The sequence below is a fragment of the Pseudophryne corroboree genome, chromosome 9, assembly GCF_028390025.1.
Source record: "Pseudophryne corroboree isolate aPseCor3 chromosome 9, aPseCor3.hap2, whole genome shotgun sequence".
NCBI lineage: Eukaryota > Metazoa > Chordata > Amphibia > Anura > Myobatrachidae > Pseudophryne > Pseudophryne corroboree.
Genome location: NC_086452.1, coordinates 135,713,151 through 135,731,246, shown reverse-complemented (window position 1 = coordinate 135,731,246; position 18,096 = coordinate 135,713,151). Strand labels below are relative to the sequence as shown.

The window sequence follows — 18,096 nt, the reverse complement described above, 5'->3', positions numbered from 1 at the left end:
TTCGGGCTTTGTGTTTTGATTTTGGATACGGTTCCGCGGCCGTGTTTTGGATTCGGACGCGCTTTGTCAAAACCTTCCTGAAATTATTTTGTCGGATTCGGGTGTGTTTTGGATTGAGTTTTTTTTTTCAAAAACCCTCAAAAACAGCTTCAATCATAGAATTTGGGGGTCATTTTGATCCCATAGTATTATTAACCTCAATAACCATAATTTCCACTCATTTCCAGTCTATTCTGAACACCTCACGCCTCACAATATTATTTTTAGTCCTAAAATTTGCACCTATGTCGCTGGATGACTAAGCTAAGCTACCCAAGTATGTAAAGGTATGGGCATAAAGGTGCATACAAAAACAATTCTCTATAGTTGTGGTGAAGCAATATAAACTAGTAGATGCCTGTATGTGTTTAAATTATCTTCACATAGACAAACATATATCTCATAATTACAGTGATTAAAAGGTTAAAATAAGCATTTCCCTTCCTAGTGGACTGGAAACTTCTTTTAAATGTCCACGTGTCAGTATATAAGATGCTGTGGATTTTGCTGTGCTGACAATCACTTGCATTGTGTACAGTACTATGTGGTGCAAGATGTACTTCTACCCTGAAATTCAAACAAAAAGAACACAATGAATACCTAAGTCAATTACAAACATTGCTTGCTATCCGTGCTGTCCTGACTTTAGCATGCTGTGCAAGGTACATATTTATGGTTCTTTGTCTTTAAAGATCTAAAAACTCTGATCTATGCCAGACTATTCTTTAATTGTAATCTTGTGTCCCACGGACTACACAAATTGTGCTGCAGATACAGTACAATGCAAATTGTAGATATCAGGATTACGTGGAATGTCTTTGGAGCAATACAATCCCCATTAATGATTGCTGCATTGTCTGATCCTAACAATTAAAGGGAACATTACTACTGTTTTCCTTAAATTGTGTGATTATACTCCCTGGTGAAATGTTCAGGTTGGTGGGTTACTTCAGCTATGGAGCTTAATGTTTAGTACTATTCCTTATGGCGTGTATACACGTTGAGATTTTTCTTACAATTTTGACTATATTGTCAAAATCGTAGGAAAAGTAAGTGCAGATCGCAAGGTAAAAGTTACCCTGCAATCCCGATGCGCGGTCCCACGCGGTCGGCATCTCAAGAATAGATAGACTGTGCAGGCAAGTCAATTTTGACTATCTCTATAGAAGAGATAGTCAAAATTGACACTTAGTCAAAATCGCACATAGGGGGTCATTCCGAGTTGTTCGCTCGTTGCCGATTTTCGCAATGGAGCGATTAAGGCAAAAATGCGCATGCGCAAAGTAATTTTGCACAAAACTTAGTAGATTTACTCACGTCCGAACTAATAATTTTCATCGTTGAAGTGATTGGAGTGTGATTGACAGAAAGTGGGCGTTTCTGTGTGGAACCTGAATGTTTTCTGGGAGAGTGCGGAAAAACGCAGGCGTGCCAGGATAAAACGCGGAAGTGTCTGGAGAAATGGAGTAGTGGCTGGCCGAATGCAGGGTGTGTTTGTGACGTCAAACCAGGAACGAAACGGGCTGAGCTGATCGCAGTGTAGGAGTAAGTCTCGAGCTACTCAGAAACTGCTAATTCTTTCATTCGCAATTCTGCTAAGCTAAGATACACTCCCAGAGGGCGGCGGCCTAGCGTGTGCAATGCTGCTAAAAGCAACTAGCGAGCTATCAACTCGGAATGAGGGCCATAGTCAGTATTGCAAACACATAATGAGTGTGCTTGTGATACTGACTATGTGCTGACCTAGCCCCTGTCGCATAGTGAGATTCGGGTATAACCCAAATCTCACCATGTATATGGGCCATTAGCCTTGAAAAATCTTGAGAAGCTGCAAAATATTCTTGTGGGGAGAGAAACATGTTCTTACACCCATCCCAGGCCCCTGTTGCCCCTGGCCATCCCGCACAACCCCCAGTTGCACCACTTCACATACACTTGCTGCCAATACTAGCCAGCAGGCCCAGGCCAAGACGGCAGGCTCCCCCTCTCAGGTGCCTTATACAAGCAGATAGCCCCCCGTCCACTTCCACCTGCGATGCACCAGCGCGGGCCAACATCCCCCTCGCGTGGCACAACTCAATGCGGCGGCCGGAGCGTCCCTCGGTCTCCCCCTGCAGTCGTGGTTAGCGTGCGGCGGGGCAGAGCAGGAGCTCAGCACACCGGAACCCAGGCACACTAATGCTCCAGCACTTCCCCTGCCGCAGCGAGCGCTCCCCTCGGCCCCGGCAACCTTGTTCCTCCCACCGGGCCCGGAGCTCCACATCCCCACACCGCCAAGCACAGCACTGGGGGACACCATGGGGTTAGGCCAGCCCTTTCCACCCCAGCTTACTCGCAGCATCCATACCCCCGCCACTCATCCCACACAGGCTGCCACAGCACAGCAGCCACAGGCATCAGCTACCTTAGCGGGAGCGCTGGCCGCTAGGTGGGGACAGCTTATTACGGCGCTCACGTCAGGGTGGCAGGCTGGCCAACACCTACCCCCAGCCCACTACTCGCAATGGGCAAACTACTGCCAGACCACCCCCCTTGGTATCAGCAGACAGCATACCACCTGCAATTCTATGCGGGCGCAAGCCAGTACCCCCCTCTCTGCAGTCAGCCCATACCACCCACCACCACCCCGCTAGCCATAGTAATATAGTAACATAGTATATAAGGTTGAAAAAAGACAATTTGTCCATTGAGTTCAATCTATTTGTGGTCTCCTATGCAGGATTTTTTGGTATCAAATTTAGACTGATGCTGATATCTACCGTTACGTTTTATCCCTCTTTTTTATAATAACTATAGTGCGTGACTATGCACCATAACCCTGGATATCCTTATCCATTAGGAATTTATCTAATCCATTCTTAAAGGTGTTGACTGAGTCCGCCATTTCAACTCCCTCAGGCAGGGAATTCCAAAAATGTATCGTCCTTACCGTGAAAAAGCCTTTACACCGTATTGTGCGGAATCTCCTCTCCTCTAACCTGAGCGAGTGTTCACGAGTTCTCTGTGTTAATCTAACCAAAAACAGGTCCTGCGCAAGATCTGTGTATTGTCCCCTTATATATTTGTAGATGTTGATCATGTCCCCTCTCAGTCTCCTCTTTTCCAGTGTAAACATGACTAGCCTTACAAGCCTTTCCTTGTATTCCAGCGTCTCCATGCCCTTAATTAGTTTGGTCGCCCGCCTCTGAACCTTTTCTAGCTCCAGGATATCCTTTTTGTAGTATGGTGCCCAAAATTGTACACAGTATTCAAGGTGTGGCCTCACTAGTGATTTATACAACGAGAGTATAACACTCTCGTCCCTAGCATCAATTCCTCATTTTATGCATGCTAATATCTTATTAGCCTTCTTTGCTGCAATCCTACTTTGGATACTACTGCTTAGTTTGCTGTCTATTAGGACACCTAAGTCCTTTTTCAGTACAGAATCCCCTAATTTCACCCCATTTAATATGTAGGTGTTATTTTTGTTCTTGTTACCACAGTACATCACCTTACACTTGTCTGTATTGAAGCGCATTCTCCATTTCGCTGCCCATGCTTCTAATTTAACTAAGTCGTTCTGAAGCGACTCAGCATCCCCCTCCGTATTTATAATTTTACACAATTTGGTGTCATCTGCAAAAATTGACACTATGCTCTCTAGAGCTTCTGTTAGGTAATTTATGAAAATATTGAACAATAGTGATACTGAGCCTTGTAGCACACCCAGTGCCAGATTACGGTTCACATGGGCCTGGAGCTGAAATTTATGAAGGGCCTATTATATTGTATCTACTCTGCAGCAGTTGTGATCAGCATGTCAGGGGTGTGACTACTGATATGGGGAAAAAGGTGACCAGTGATTTTAGGGTGTGGTCTACACACTCCAAGGACATCTGTGGGGTGTGGATAGCACAGTAGAGGGCATAGCTACTGTGTACCTTCAGCCATCTCAAGCGCCCTCCCTCCTGTCTTATATAAAGTATACACAATCTGTTATATTGTTGACCATTGCATACAAAAAACACAAACTATAGTTTATTAATAAAATGCAACTATTTTTTATTATAAAGTGCTTTACCACAAACATACTTGAACATGTAAAATGTTTCCAATAATTAGCATTGAACAAAGTGCAAGGTGCAAAACATGAAAACATAATAATAATAATAATAATAAAATATTAAATAAAAATAAAATGTGTAGTTTGAACGGTATGCAAATGCCTCTACAAAGCCCTTCCCTGTGTTAAGGTGTGCAGGACTGAGTCACCCAATGTCAGTGTCTATAGACTCTGTAATACTGCCTGGTGCTTCTTTAGATGCCACCATTGGTCACACCATCTAAACTTGCACCAGTCCATGCAGATTTTCATTCTGAGTGTAGCCTCCATGTGTACAATAAAGCATCTGTGTATGCAAATACTTTAATAACCACCTCCCAGTCATTGCCCAGAAACGCACAGCACATTTCCAAGACATTTCTGATATTGTGCGTCTCAACTCCAACTGTACCTCTGTGCGTACACACTGAACAGCTGCATTGCGTGCGCCCAGTAGCAGCTCCAGATGTGAGGCTGCAGGACAGTCCAAAATTCAAATACGGGAGTCACACCAACTGCCACCCCAAACGCTGCCAAACACCACCAGCCGAGATTCATTGGCAGTTGGTGCAGCTCCTCTATTTGAATTTTGGACAGTGCTGCATCCCCAGCTCTGACTCCGCCACTGCATGTGACTCAGGATCAGGCACACAGTGCATTATATACACTTGCAATACAGACAAATATTAGTCCATTTTAAATATACTTGAGGTAAAAATTTATTCACTATATGATGTATTACCACTAAAACAATGTTGTACTGAAAAGCTTCATAAAATCTTATTATACAATGTATTCCTCTATTAGAATACTGGTCTCAAGCAATGTCCGACTAGGGCATGACATCTGATTAGCACAGGCCAATGGAGGAGGTACTGAGACTGAATGAAGGGGAAGAAGACTGAGAGGTAGGTGGGACATAGGGGAGGGTAGTAGCAAGACAGAGAAGGAGAAGAGAGAAAGGGGGTACTGTATATAAAGACTGTAGCAGGAGAAAAAGAAAGTGCGGAATAAAAATAGACAAAAATGGGAAACACCGCGACTAGCCCAGAGGCATTAGTTGATGCAGGCTTACCGCACAAGTAATGAATAGCTCCAGGCACTTTATCTGGGAGCTACATCCCCATGATGTTAATAGACTGTACCCCATTGCGTTCTGCAACTACCTTAAACACATCAATATGCACTGCAAAAGCACCAATAAACATACAATGATCAAACCGTATTACACACATGTTACATTCTTGGCACACATGCATGTAGTTACAATTCAACAATCAAAGGCCTGCCACCCCCACTATCAAACTTCCACCATCAACATCCCAGACAGCAGCTCTCGCTAATCCGCTGCATACAGATGATTATCGGCAGCTGCACCTGGCTCCCCCTTCCCCGAACATCTGCAACATAACAAACCTGGACCTGTTACATTCACTGCCCTGGCGTCTCTTCTAATCAGGATCAGAGATTATTGGTGCAGGCTGGTTTGATATGGAGATAGTAAGTGACTCGGGAAGCAGAGGTGATGGAGATAGTGGGTGACAAGGAGATACGAGTGACTGGGGAGATATGGGTGTCATGGAGATATTGGGTGACTTGGGTGACAGGGTAGTGGGAGACTGGGGAGGACGGGGTGATGTACAGATAGTGGGCAACTGGGGAGGCAGAGGTGACAGGGCGATAGTGGGTGACTGGGGAGGCTGGGGTGACATGGCGATTGTGGGTGACTTGGGAGGCAGGGGTGACAGGGGGATAGTGGGTAACAGGGAGATAGAGGGTGACTGGTAAGATATGGGTGACAGGGGAGGCTGCGATGAAATGGAGATAGTGGGTGACTGGGGAGACAGGGGTAACATGGAGATAGTGGATGACTGGGGAGACGGATGACATTGAGATTGTGGGTAACTGGGAAGGTAGGGGTGACATGGAGATAGTGGGCGACTAGGAGGCAAGGGGTGACATGGAGATAATGGGCGACTGGGAAGGTAGGGGTGACATGGAGATAGTAAGCGACTAGGAGACAAGGGTGACATGGAGATAGTGGGCGACTGGGAAGGCAGGGGTGACAGGGAGATAGTGTCAGGGAGCTCTGTCCCAGTGTATCTAGATAAATGAAGCCTGGCAGCGGAGGGGTCACTGTGTGTGCAGGTCCTGGAAGCAGTGAGGGCAGCATGTGCGGGCGAATAAGTGCCCGGGCTCCAGCAGCAGTAGCACAGCAGCTCTCACACTGAGATGGTGGTGTGTTTACAGGAGGATGCTGTGGAAGAGACTTACTGCAAGTGCATGGGAACATCCGAACACACACAGCTAACAAAGCATTGCTTCCTCATCAGCCCAGAGCAATCTGAGACACCTGCCAGCATGGCAGCCCCTGCACCCACAGATGAAAAAGTACCTCTGCGCTGCTTGTGTCCACTTTATGTGGTCTGTGAGGCCCAGGAGCCAGCAGTGCCGTGTATAATCCGACCGGCAGTGGGAGATAGCACCCTTGCAGGCTTGGCACTGTACACACATGCATACATTGCCTAATGGGCTGGCCGACCATGGATTAGAGTCTCCAGCTCACATCCTGGGTACCAAAGCCCTGAGTCCTATATACCCTGCTCAACTTCTCCCTCCCCTCAGTGGGCCAGAGCCTGCTCGCCACCTCCCCCAGTCATATGGGCTTGGGCTGGAGGTCCATCAACATATCCTGCACAACCAATATACTGTGTATATGTGTTTACACAATATATGTACATTAACATATCCCTCATATATACACACCTTCCCATATGCACATAACCCCAATATACTTATATGCACTCCTTCTGTACATGCACATATTCTGATTTATACAACATTCTGTATATACACATACCCACTAAAATACATATATGCACACCAACCCCTGCCTAATAAACATATACATACCCTTCCATACATAGACATCCAATATACAGTGCATACTGTATATACACTAGTGATGAGCGGGTTCGGTTCCTCGGAAACCAAACATCCCCGAACTTCACCAACTTTACACGGGTCCGAGGCATTCTCGGATTCTCTCGTATGGCTCAGTTAACCCGAGCGCGCCCGAACGTCATCATCCCGATGTTGGATTCTCGCGAGATTCGGATTCTATATAAGCAGCCGCACGTCGCCGCCATTTTCACTCGTGCATTGGAAATGTTAGGGAGAGGACGTGGCTGGCGTCCTCTCCGTTTATTAATCTTGATGCAAAAATATTTGTGCTTATTCCTTAATTGTGGGGACTTGGGAGCAGCTGTATTATATAAGAGGAGTACAGTGCAGAGTTTTGCTGACAGTGACCACCAGTATACGTTGTCTGCCTGAAAAACACTCCATATCTGTGCTCAGTGTGCTGCATATATCTGTGCTCACACTGCTTTATTGTGGGCACTGGGGACCACCAGTATATTATATAGGAGGAGTACAGTGCAAAGTTTTGCTGACCAGTGACCACCAGTATACGTTGTCTGCCTGAAAAACACTCCATATCTGTGCTCAGTGTGCTGCATATATCTGTGCTCACACTGCTTTATTGTGGGCACTGGGGACCACCAGTATATTATATAGGAGGAGTACAGTGCAAAGTTTTGCTGACCAGTGACCACCAGTATACGTTGTCTGCCTGAAAAACACTCCATATCTGTGCTCAGTGTGCTGCATATATCTGTGCTCACACTGCTTTATTGTGGGCACTGGGGACCACCAGTTTATTATATAGGAGGTGTACAGTGCAGAGTTTTGCTGACCAGTGACCACCAGTATACGTTGTCTGCCTGAAAAACACTCCATATCTGTGCGCAGTGTGCTGCATATATCTGTGCTCACACTGCTTTATTGTGGGCACTGGGGACCACCAGTATACTATATAGGAGGAGTACAGTGCAGAGTTTTGCTGACCAGTGACCACCAGTATACGTTGTCTGCTTGAAAAACACTCCATTTCTGTGCTCATTGTGCTGCATATATCTGTGCTCACACTGCTTTATTGTGGGCACTGGGGACCACCAGTATATTATATAGGAGGAGTACAGTACAGAGTTTTGTTGACAGTGACCACCAGTATACGTTGTTTGCCTGAAAAACACTCCATATCTGTGCTCAGTGTGCTGCATATATCTGTGCTCACACTGCTTAATTGTGGGGACTGGGAAGCAGCTGTATTATATAGGAGGAGTACAGTGCAGAGTTTTGCTGACAGTGACCACCAGTATACGCTGTCTGCCTGAAAAACACTCCATATCTGTGCTCAGTGTGCTGCATACATCTGTGCTCACACTGCTTTATTGTGGGCAGTGGGGACCACCAGTATATTATATAGGAGAAGTACAGTGCAGAGTTTTGCTGACAGTGACCACCAGTATACATTGTCTGCCTGAAAAACACTCCATATCTGTGCTCAGTGTGCTGCATATATCTGTGCTCACACTGCTTAATTGTGGGCACTGGGGAGCAGCAGTATTATATAGGAGGAGTACAGTGCAGAGTTTTGCTGACAGTGAACACCAGTATACGTTGTCTGCCTGAAAAACACTCCATATCTGTGCTAAGCGTACTGCATATATCTGTGCTCACACTGTTTTATTGTGGGCACTTGGGACCACCAGTATATTATATAGGAGGAGTACAGTGCAGAGTTTTGCTGACAGTGACCACCAGTATACGTTGTCTGCCTGAAAAACACTCCATATCTGTGCTCAGTGTGCTGCATATATCTGTGCTCACACTGCTTAATTGTGGGCACTAAGGAGCAGCAGTATTATATAGGAGGAGTACAGTGCAGAGTTTTGCTGACAGTGACCACCAGTATACGTTGTCTGCCTGAAAAACACTCCATATCTGTGCTAAGCGTGCTGCATATATCTGTGCTCACACTGTTTTTTTGTGGGCACTTGGGACCACCAGTATATTATATAGGAGGAGTACAGTGCAGAGTTTTGCTGACAGTGACCACCAGTATACGTTGTCTGCCTGAAAAACACTCCATATCTGTGCTAAGTGTGCTGCATATATCTGTGCTCACACTGTTTTATTGTGGGCACTTGGGACCACCAGTATATTATATAGGAGGAGTACAGTGCAGAGTTTTGCTGACCAGTGACCACCAGTATATGTTGTCTGCCTGAAAAACACTCCATATCTGTGCTCAGTGGGCTGCATATATCTGTGCTCACACTGCTTTATTGTGGGTACTGGGGACCACTAGTATATTATATAGGAGGAGTACAGTGCAGAGTTTTGCTGACCAGTGACCACCAGTATACGTTGTTTGCCTAAAAAACACTCAATTTCTGTGCTCAGTGTGCTGCATATATCTGTGCTCACACTGCTTAATTGTGGGGATTGGGAAGCAGCTGTATTATATAGGAGGAGTACAGTGCAGAGTGTTGCTGACAGTGACCACCAGTATACGTTGTCTGCCTGAAAAATACTCCGTATCTGTGCTCAGTGTGTTGCATATATTTGTGCTCACACTGCTTTATTGTGGGCACTGGGGACCACCAGTATATTATATAGGAGGAGTACAGTGCAGAGTTTTGCTGACAGTGATCACCAGTATACGTTGTTTGCCTGAAAAACACTCCATATCTGTGCTCAGTGTGCTGCATATATCTGTGCTCACACTGCTTAATTGTGGGGACTGGGGAGCAGCAGTATTATATAGGAGGAGTACAGTGCAGAGTTTTGCTGACAGTGACCACCAGTATACGTTGTCTGCCTGAAAAACACTCCATATCTGTGCTCAGTGTGCTGCATATATCTGTGCTCACACTGTTTTATTGTGGGCACTGGGGACCACCAGTATATTATATAGGAGGAGTACAGTGCAGAGTTTTGCTGACCAGTGACCACGAGTATACGTTGTCTGCCTGAAAAACACTCCATATCTGTGCTCAGTGTGCTGCATATACTGTATCTGTGCTAACACTGCTTTATTGTGGGCACTGGGGACCACCAGTATATTATATAGGAGGAGTACAGTGCAGAGTTTTGCTGACAGTGACCACCAGTATACTGTATATAACAGTACGGTACGGAAGGCCACTGCTCTACCTACCTCTGTGTCGTCAAGTATAATATCCATCCATACCTGTGGTGCATTTCAGTTGTGCGCAGTATATATAGTAGTAGGCCATTGCTATTGATACTGGCATATAATTCCACACATTAAAAAATGGAGAACAAAAATGTGGAGGTTAAAATAGGGAAAGATCAAGATCCACTTCCACCTCGTGCTGAAGCTGCTGCCACTAGTCATGGCGGAGACGATGAAATGCCATCAACATCATCTGCCAAGGCCGATGCCCAATGTCATAGTAGAGGGCATGTAAAATCCAAAAAACAAAAGTTCAGTAAAATGTCCCAAAAATCAAAATTGAAAGCGTCTGATGAGAAGCGTAAACTTGCCAATATGCCACTTACGACATGAAGTGGCAAGGAACAGCTGAGGCCCTGGCCTATGTTCATGGCTAGTGGTTCAGATTCACATGAGGATGGAAGCACTCAGCCTCTCGCTAGAAAAATGAAAAGACTTAAGCTGGCAAAAGCAAAGAACTGTGCGTTCTTCTAAATCACAAATCCCCAAGGAGAGTCCAATTGTGTCGGTTGCGATGCCTGACCTTCCCAACACTGGACAGGAAGAGCTTGCGCCTTCCAGCATTTGCACGCCCCCTGCAAGTGCTGGAAGGAGCACCCGCAGTCCAGTTCCTGATAGTCAAATTGAAGATGTCACTGTTGAAGTACACTAGGATGAGGATATGGGTGTTGCTGGCACTGGGGAGGAAATTGACAAGGAGGATTCTGATGGTGAGGTGGTTTGTTTATGTCAGGCACCCGGGGAGACACCGTTGTCCGTGGGACGAATATGGCCATTGACATGCCTGGTCAAAATACCAAAAAAAATCACTTCTTCGGTGTTGCCTTTGTCAAGCTGTAATAAGTAGGGGTAAGGACGTTAACCACCTCGGAACATCCTCCCTTATACGTCACCTGCAGCGCATTCATCATAAGTCAGTGACAAGTTCAAAAACTTTGGATGACAGCGGAAGCAGTCCACTGACCACTAAATCCCTTCCTCTTGTACCCAAGCTCCTGCAAACCACACCACCAACTTCCTCAGTGTCAATTTCCACCTTACACATGAAAGCCAATAGTCCTGCAGGCAATGTCACTGGCAAGTCTGATGAGTCCTCTCCTGCCTGGGATTCCTCCGATGCATCCGAGTGTAATGCCTACTGCTGCTGGCGCTGCTGATGTAGCTGCTGGGAGTCGATCGGCATCCCAGAGGGGAAGTCGGAAGACTACTTGTACTACTTCCAGTAAGCAACTGACTGTCCAACAGTCCTTTACGAGGAAGATGAAATATCACGGCAGTCATCCTGCTGCAAAGCGGATAACTCAGGTCTTGTCAGCCTGGGTGGTGAGAAACGTGGTTCCGGTATCCACCGTTAATTCAGAGACAACTATAGACTTGATTGAGGTACTGTGTCCCCAGTACCAAATACCATCTAGGTTCCATTTCTCTAGGCAGGCGATACCGAAAATGTACACAGACCTCAGAAAAAGAGTCACCAGTGTCCTAAAAAATGCAGTTGTACCCAATGTCCACTTAACAATGGACATGTGGAGCAGGGCAGACTCAGGACTATATGACAGTGACAGCCCACTGGGTAGATGTATTGCCTCCCGCAGCAAGAACAGCAGCGGCGGCACCAGTAGCAGCATCTCGCAAATGCCAACTCGTTCCTAGGCAGGCTACGCTTTGTATCACTGCTTTACATAAGAGGCACACAGCTGACAACCTCTTACGGAAACTGAGGAACATCATCGCAGAATGGCTTACCCCAATTGGACTCTCCTAGGGATTTGTGACATCGGACAACGCCAGCAATATTGTGCGTGCATTACATCTGGGCAAATTCCAGCACGTCCCATGTTTTGCACATACATTAAATTTGGTGGTGCAGATTTATTTAAAAAACGACAGGGGCGTGCAAGAGATGCTGTCGGTGGGCCGAAGAATTGTGGGACACTTTCGGCATTCAGCCACCGTGTGCCGAAGACTGGAGCACCACCAAACAGTCCTGAACCTGCCCTGCCATCATCTGTAGCAAGAGGTGGTAACGAGGTGGAATTCAACCCTCTATATGCTTCAGAGGATGGAGGAGCAGCAAAAGGCCATTCAAGCCTATACATCTGCCAATGATATAGGCAAAGGAGGGGGAATGTACCTGACTCAAGCGCAGTGGAGAATGATTTCAATGTTGTGCAAGGTCCTGCAACCCTTTGAACTTGCCACACGTGAATTCAGTTCAGACACTGCCAGCCTTAGTCAGGCTTTTGCAGAAGAAGCTGGAGACATTGAAGGAGGAGCTAAAACAGAGCGATTCCGCTAGGCATGTGGGACTTGTGGATGGAGCCCTTAATTCGCTAAACCAGGATTCACGGGTGGTCAATCTGTTGAAATCAGAGCACTACATTTTGGCCACCGTGCTCGATCCTAGATTTAAAACCTACATTGTATCTCTCTTTCTGGCAGACACAAGTCTGCAGAGGTTCAAAGACCTACTGGTGAGAAAATTGTCAAGTCAAGTGGAACGTGACCCGTCAACAGCTCCTCCTTCACATTCTCCCGCAACTGGGGGTGCGAGGAAAAGGCTAAGAATTCCGAGCCCACCCGCTGGCGGTGATGCAGGGCAGTCTGGAGCGAGTGCTGACATCTGGCCTGGACTGAAGGACCTGCCAACGATTACTGACATGTCGTCTACTGTCACTGCATATGATTCTGTCACCATTGAAAGAATGGTGGAGGATTATATGAGTGACCGCATCCAAGTAGGCACGTGAGACCGTCCGTACGTATACTGGCAGGAAATAGAGGCAATTTGGAGGCCCTTGCACAAACTGGCTGTATTTTACCTAAGTTGCCCACCCTCTAGTGTGTACTCCGAAAGAGTGTTTAGTGCAGCCACTCACCTTGTCAGCAATCGGCGTACGAGGTTACTTCCAGAAAATGTGGAGAAGATGATGTTAATCAAAATGAATTATAATCAATTCCTCCGTGGAGACATTCACCAGCAATTGCCTCCAGAAAGTACACAGGGACCTGAGATGGTGGATTCCAGTGAGGACGAATTAATAATCTGTGAGGAGGGGGATGTACACAGTGAAAGAGGTGAGGAATCGGATGATGCTGATGAGGTGGACATCTTGCCTCTGTAGAGACAGTTTGGGCAAGGAGAGATTGATTGCTTCTTTTTTGGTGGGGGCCCAAACCAACCAGTCATTTCAGTTACAGTCATGTGGCAGAGCCTGTCGCTGAAATGATGGGTTCATTAAAGTGTGCATGTCCTGTTTATACAACATAAGGGTGGGTGGGAGGGCCCAAGGACAATTCCATCTTGCACCTCTTTTTTCTTTCATTTTTCTGTTCATCATGTGCTGTTTGGCGACAATTTTTTTGAAGTGTCATCCTGTCTGAATCTGCAGTGTTATTTCTAGATGGACCAGGTGTTCGAGGCAGGCCACTTGTGTCGCTTAGCTTAGCCATCCAGCGACCTTGGTGCACCTCTTTTTTTTCTTTGCATCATGTGCTGTTTGGGGACAATTTTTTTGAAGTGCCATCCTGTCTGACACTGCAGTGCCACTCCTAGATGGGCCAGGTGTTTGTGTCGGCCACTTGTGTCGCTTAGCTTAGTCACACAGCGACCTTGGTGCGCCTCTTTTATTCTTTGCATCATGTGCTGTTTGTGGACTATTTTTTTGAAGTGCCATCCTGCCTGACACTGCAGTGCCACTCCTAGATGGGCCAGGTGTTTGTGTCGGCCACTTGTGTCGCTTAGCTTAGCCATCCAGCGACCTCGGTGCAAATTTTAGGACTAAAAATAATATTGTGAGGTGTGAGGTGTTCAGAATAGATTGAAAATGAGTGGAAATTATGGTTATTGAGGTTAATAATACTATGGGAACAAAATGACCCCCAAATTCTATGATTTAAGCTGTTTTTGAGGTTTTTTTGTAAAAAAACACCCGAATCCAAAACACACCCGAATCCGACAAAAAAATTTCAGGGAGGTTTTGCCAAAACGCGTCCGAATCCGAAACACGGCCGCGGACCCGAATCCAAAACCAAAACAAAAAGCCTGAAAAATTTCCGGTGCACATCACTAATATACACATGCCGTGTATATACATACACCCCCCGGAGGCATCCAGGGACTTCTTTAAGTGCAACTACAGTACTATTGAACACCACAGGCGTGTTGAACCTGGTCTGCACTATATATATATATATATATGTATATATATATATATACACACACACACATACACAGGCTACCAATTCATAAGTGAGTCACCTCATCTGAGCTGGGCTGCCTCCATGGAGCTCTATTGGGTCATGCGGCAGCATCTCTGCTGGGCCTCCGGCTGCTGTACTGGCGGGGGGTGAAATTTGCTCCAGCGGCTGCCCTAGCGGAAGAAGGGCTCCGGCGGCTGCGCTGATAGAGGACAGGGTCAGGGGGCCTCAGTCTGCTGCACTAGCTGGTGGAGGAGTGGTTCGTGGCTGCCCTAGCGGAGGAATGGGGGTCGGTAGCGGCTGCGCTGACAGTGGAAGGGGGGAGGGTCAGGGGTGCCTCCGTCTGCTGCACTGGCGGCTGCTGCCCTAGTGGAGGAAGGAAGTTCTCCGGGGGATGCGCTGACAGAGGAAGGGGGGAGGGTCGGGGTGCCTCCGATGGCTGTGGTGGTGGGAGGGGGGACTTGAAGCGGCTGTAGCATGGAAAAAATTTGATATACACCAGTTTAGCAGAATGCTGTTGGCCTATTTTGGTGTGTGTGGGGGGGGGGGGAATGGCTGGAGCTGCAGCTCCATCCGCCTAATTGTTAATCCGGCCGAGGGCACACCACTTAACACTTCAGTTCAATTTGAAAAAGATCCATTAACCACAACACGCTGCTCCCTGTTATCTAACTAATTTTTGATCCAAGTGCATATTGTGCTTCCTAGCCCTATTTCTTGTAGCTTGTAGATAAGTCTCATGTGTGGTACTGTGTCGAAAGCTTTCGCAAATCCTAAAAAAATTACATCCACCCCTTTACCCTGATCTAAGTTTGCACTTACTGTTTCATAAAAGCCAAGTAAGTTGGTTTGACAAAATCTGTCCTTCACAAATCCATGTTGATTCATTTTAATGACCTTATTGACTTCAAGGAACTTATGAATACTATCTCTTAGGATACCTTCCAATACTTTCCCCACTACAGATGTAAGACTGACTGGTCTATAATTACCTGGTTCAGCTTTACTTCCCTTTTTGAATATAGGCACTACTTCCGCTATACGCCAGTCTTTGGGAACCATACATGATATTACTGAATCCTTAAAGATCAAAAATAGCGGTATTGCAAGTTCAGAGTGGAGCTCCATTAGAACCCTTGGATGAATTCCATCGAGACCCGGTGACTTATTAATCTTTAAATGTTTTCATCGGTCACAGACTACCTCCTCGCTTAAATAAGTACCTATAAGTGGGATATTCTCATTATTGAGATTATGTGTTAGTCCTTGAATTGGGTCCTCTCTAGTAAATACTGTTGAAAAAAACTAATTTAGTGTGTCAGCTAAGTCATTATCATTTTTGCTTAAGACTCCCAACTTGTCTTTTAAAAGGCCTATACTCTCCTTTTTTAATCTCTTGCTATTAATGTATTTAAATAATTTTTTGGGATTCGCTTTGCTTTCCTTTGCTACTAATTGTTTCAATTTCTACTTTAGCTGCTCTTATTTCCTTTTTGCATATTTTGTTACAGTCCTTGTAGTGCTGAAATGACTCCGCTTCCCCGTCAGATTTGTATTTTTTAAATGCTCGACTTTTCTTGCCCATAAGTTCCTTTATCTTTTTGTTAAGCCACATCGGTTTATGATTTTTATTCCTTTTTTTGCTGCTCGTAGGAATAAATTTGAGAGTATTTTTAGCTAGCAGGAATTTTAGTACGTCCCATTTCTCCGTAGTATTTTTTCCTAGAAACAAACCTTCCCATTAAATATCTCTGAAAAATACCCTCATATTTTCAAAATTTGCTTTGCTAAAGTTTAGAGTCCTAGTAGAGCCAGTATAGGACTGTTTATGAAAACTGATATTGAATGTGACCATATTGTGGTTGCTGTTTCCTATGGGTTTCCCTACTATAATACCGGATACTAAATCCCCATTGTTTGTTAATACCAGGTCTAAAATTACATTGTACCGAGTTGGTTCCTCAATTAGTTGAACTAAGTAGTTATCATTTAGTGTATTTTAAAACATATTACCCCTACCAGTGTCACATGAATAATTTTTCCAGTTTATCTCTGGATAGTTAAAATCTTCCATCACTACTATGTCACCTACTCCTGCTGCTCTTTCAATTTGCTTCAGTAACAATTCCTCATCAGATACATTAATACTAGACGACCTACAGCATACACCCAATACCAACTTTTTAATTCATTTATCCCTGATGCAATTTCTACCCATAACTTCTCGACAGTGTCTACAGTCCCTTCCAGAATACCTTCCCGTATATCAGGTTTTAGAAACGGCTTTACGTAAAGACACACCCCTCCATACCTTTTTATTTAGTCTATCTCTCCTAAACAGCGTATAGCCCTCTAGATTGACTGTCCAATCATGAGATTCGTCCCACCAAGTTTCAGTAATGCCTATAATATCATACTGATTGCTTGCTGCTAGTATTTCTAGTTCGCCCTTTTTACCAGTAAGGCTTCTAGCGTTCACATACATACAACTAAGATAAGTATTTCCCCTTGCGTTAGGGACAGCTTTCACCTTATGTCGACTATGACCTGTAATCATCATTGGTTAGTGGTTTGGTGAAATCTCTTTTAGTACCCATGTTAGTAACCTTAGAGTGTAAAAGGGCACGTTCACCCATAGCGCAGGAAGCGCGCACGAGTCACATATGTCAGTACTCTGTTACACGTCGTTGTTTACTTTTTTCAGCCTCCGGCCCTCCCCCAGGTGACGGCGTCCCTGGCAACGGACAGACAACTGCAGCCAGACATGGAGCAAATACGGGGCGGGTGACGTCAGCACGCCGCCAGCCGTGACCGGAAATGCAGCGGAGGATGATGTCCGGACCCAGGGAGACGCCAGCATGGGGCAGACGGGGGCTGTCTTACACCACACCGTTCACCTATTTAAGGCATGTCACTTACCAGTGTTTTTTTGTTTAGTTTGTTGTGTTTCACGTACAGCATAGCACCTTGAGGAAAACGCCGTCAGGGCGTTGAAACGTCGGTGTACCACTATGCTTGTTTGATGTATTTGCTGTGATTATTACACATTTGGCTTTTCTAAAAATCCCGGAGTGCCGCCTGGTTCTTTTTGCAACACGGACAGGAGCAGCAATCCTAACCAGAGAACCATTCCTTATATATATATATATATATATATAAAATATTCTGGAACCCCCCCTTCCCCCCCTAAAAATCCTGCGTTTGCCCCAGGTGTGTGTGTGTTTGTGTGTGTGTGTGTAATTGAATGAGGCGTGGTGTGTGTGTGTGTGTGTGTGTGTGTATGTGTATCTTCCATCTTTGACAGCCATGTCCTGAGTCTTATTTTTATCAATCATGTCCCGTGAGTGCCACTTCTTCATATATATGTGTATATATATATATATATATATATATATATATAGATATATATTCCTATATGTATAGAGCGGGGGGGGGGGGGTCACCAACATTTTATCATGCCTCCAGGCGACCTGAGGCGAACTTACGCCACTGACCCATAGATATTTGCAGATTTTAATATGCATTATTTTCATAGATTATTATTATTATTATTATTATTATTATTGCTGTTATTATTGTTATTAATAATATCATCAACATCTAGCATAGTGGACTTGGCATTAACTGGTACGGATATCTCTCCTATCCTCCACCTGCACTTACCTCA

At 45.4% G+C, this 18,096-nt stretch overlaps 1 long non-coding RNA gene across 5 annotated transcripts in view; it reads left to right on the top strand.

The window, feature by feature from the left end:
- Positions 1-17,493, top strand: part of LOC134956814 (uncharacterized) — a 76,889-nt gene extending 59,396 nt beyond the window's left edge. For 3 of the 5 annotated variants that reach the window (XR_010186198.1, XR_010186195.1, XR_010186197.1), the window contains one exon: positions 17,134-17,493. This is a non-coding gene — a long non-coding RNA (uncharacterized LOC134956814). Of the gene's footprint in view, positions 1-4,930; positions 5,032-17,133 lie in introns of all 5 variants that reach the window. The other 2 variants (XR_010186194.1, XR_010186196.1) reach the window with 1 other exon arrangement.
- The last annotated feature ends 603 nt before the right edge of the window (positions 17,494-18,096 follow it).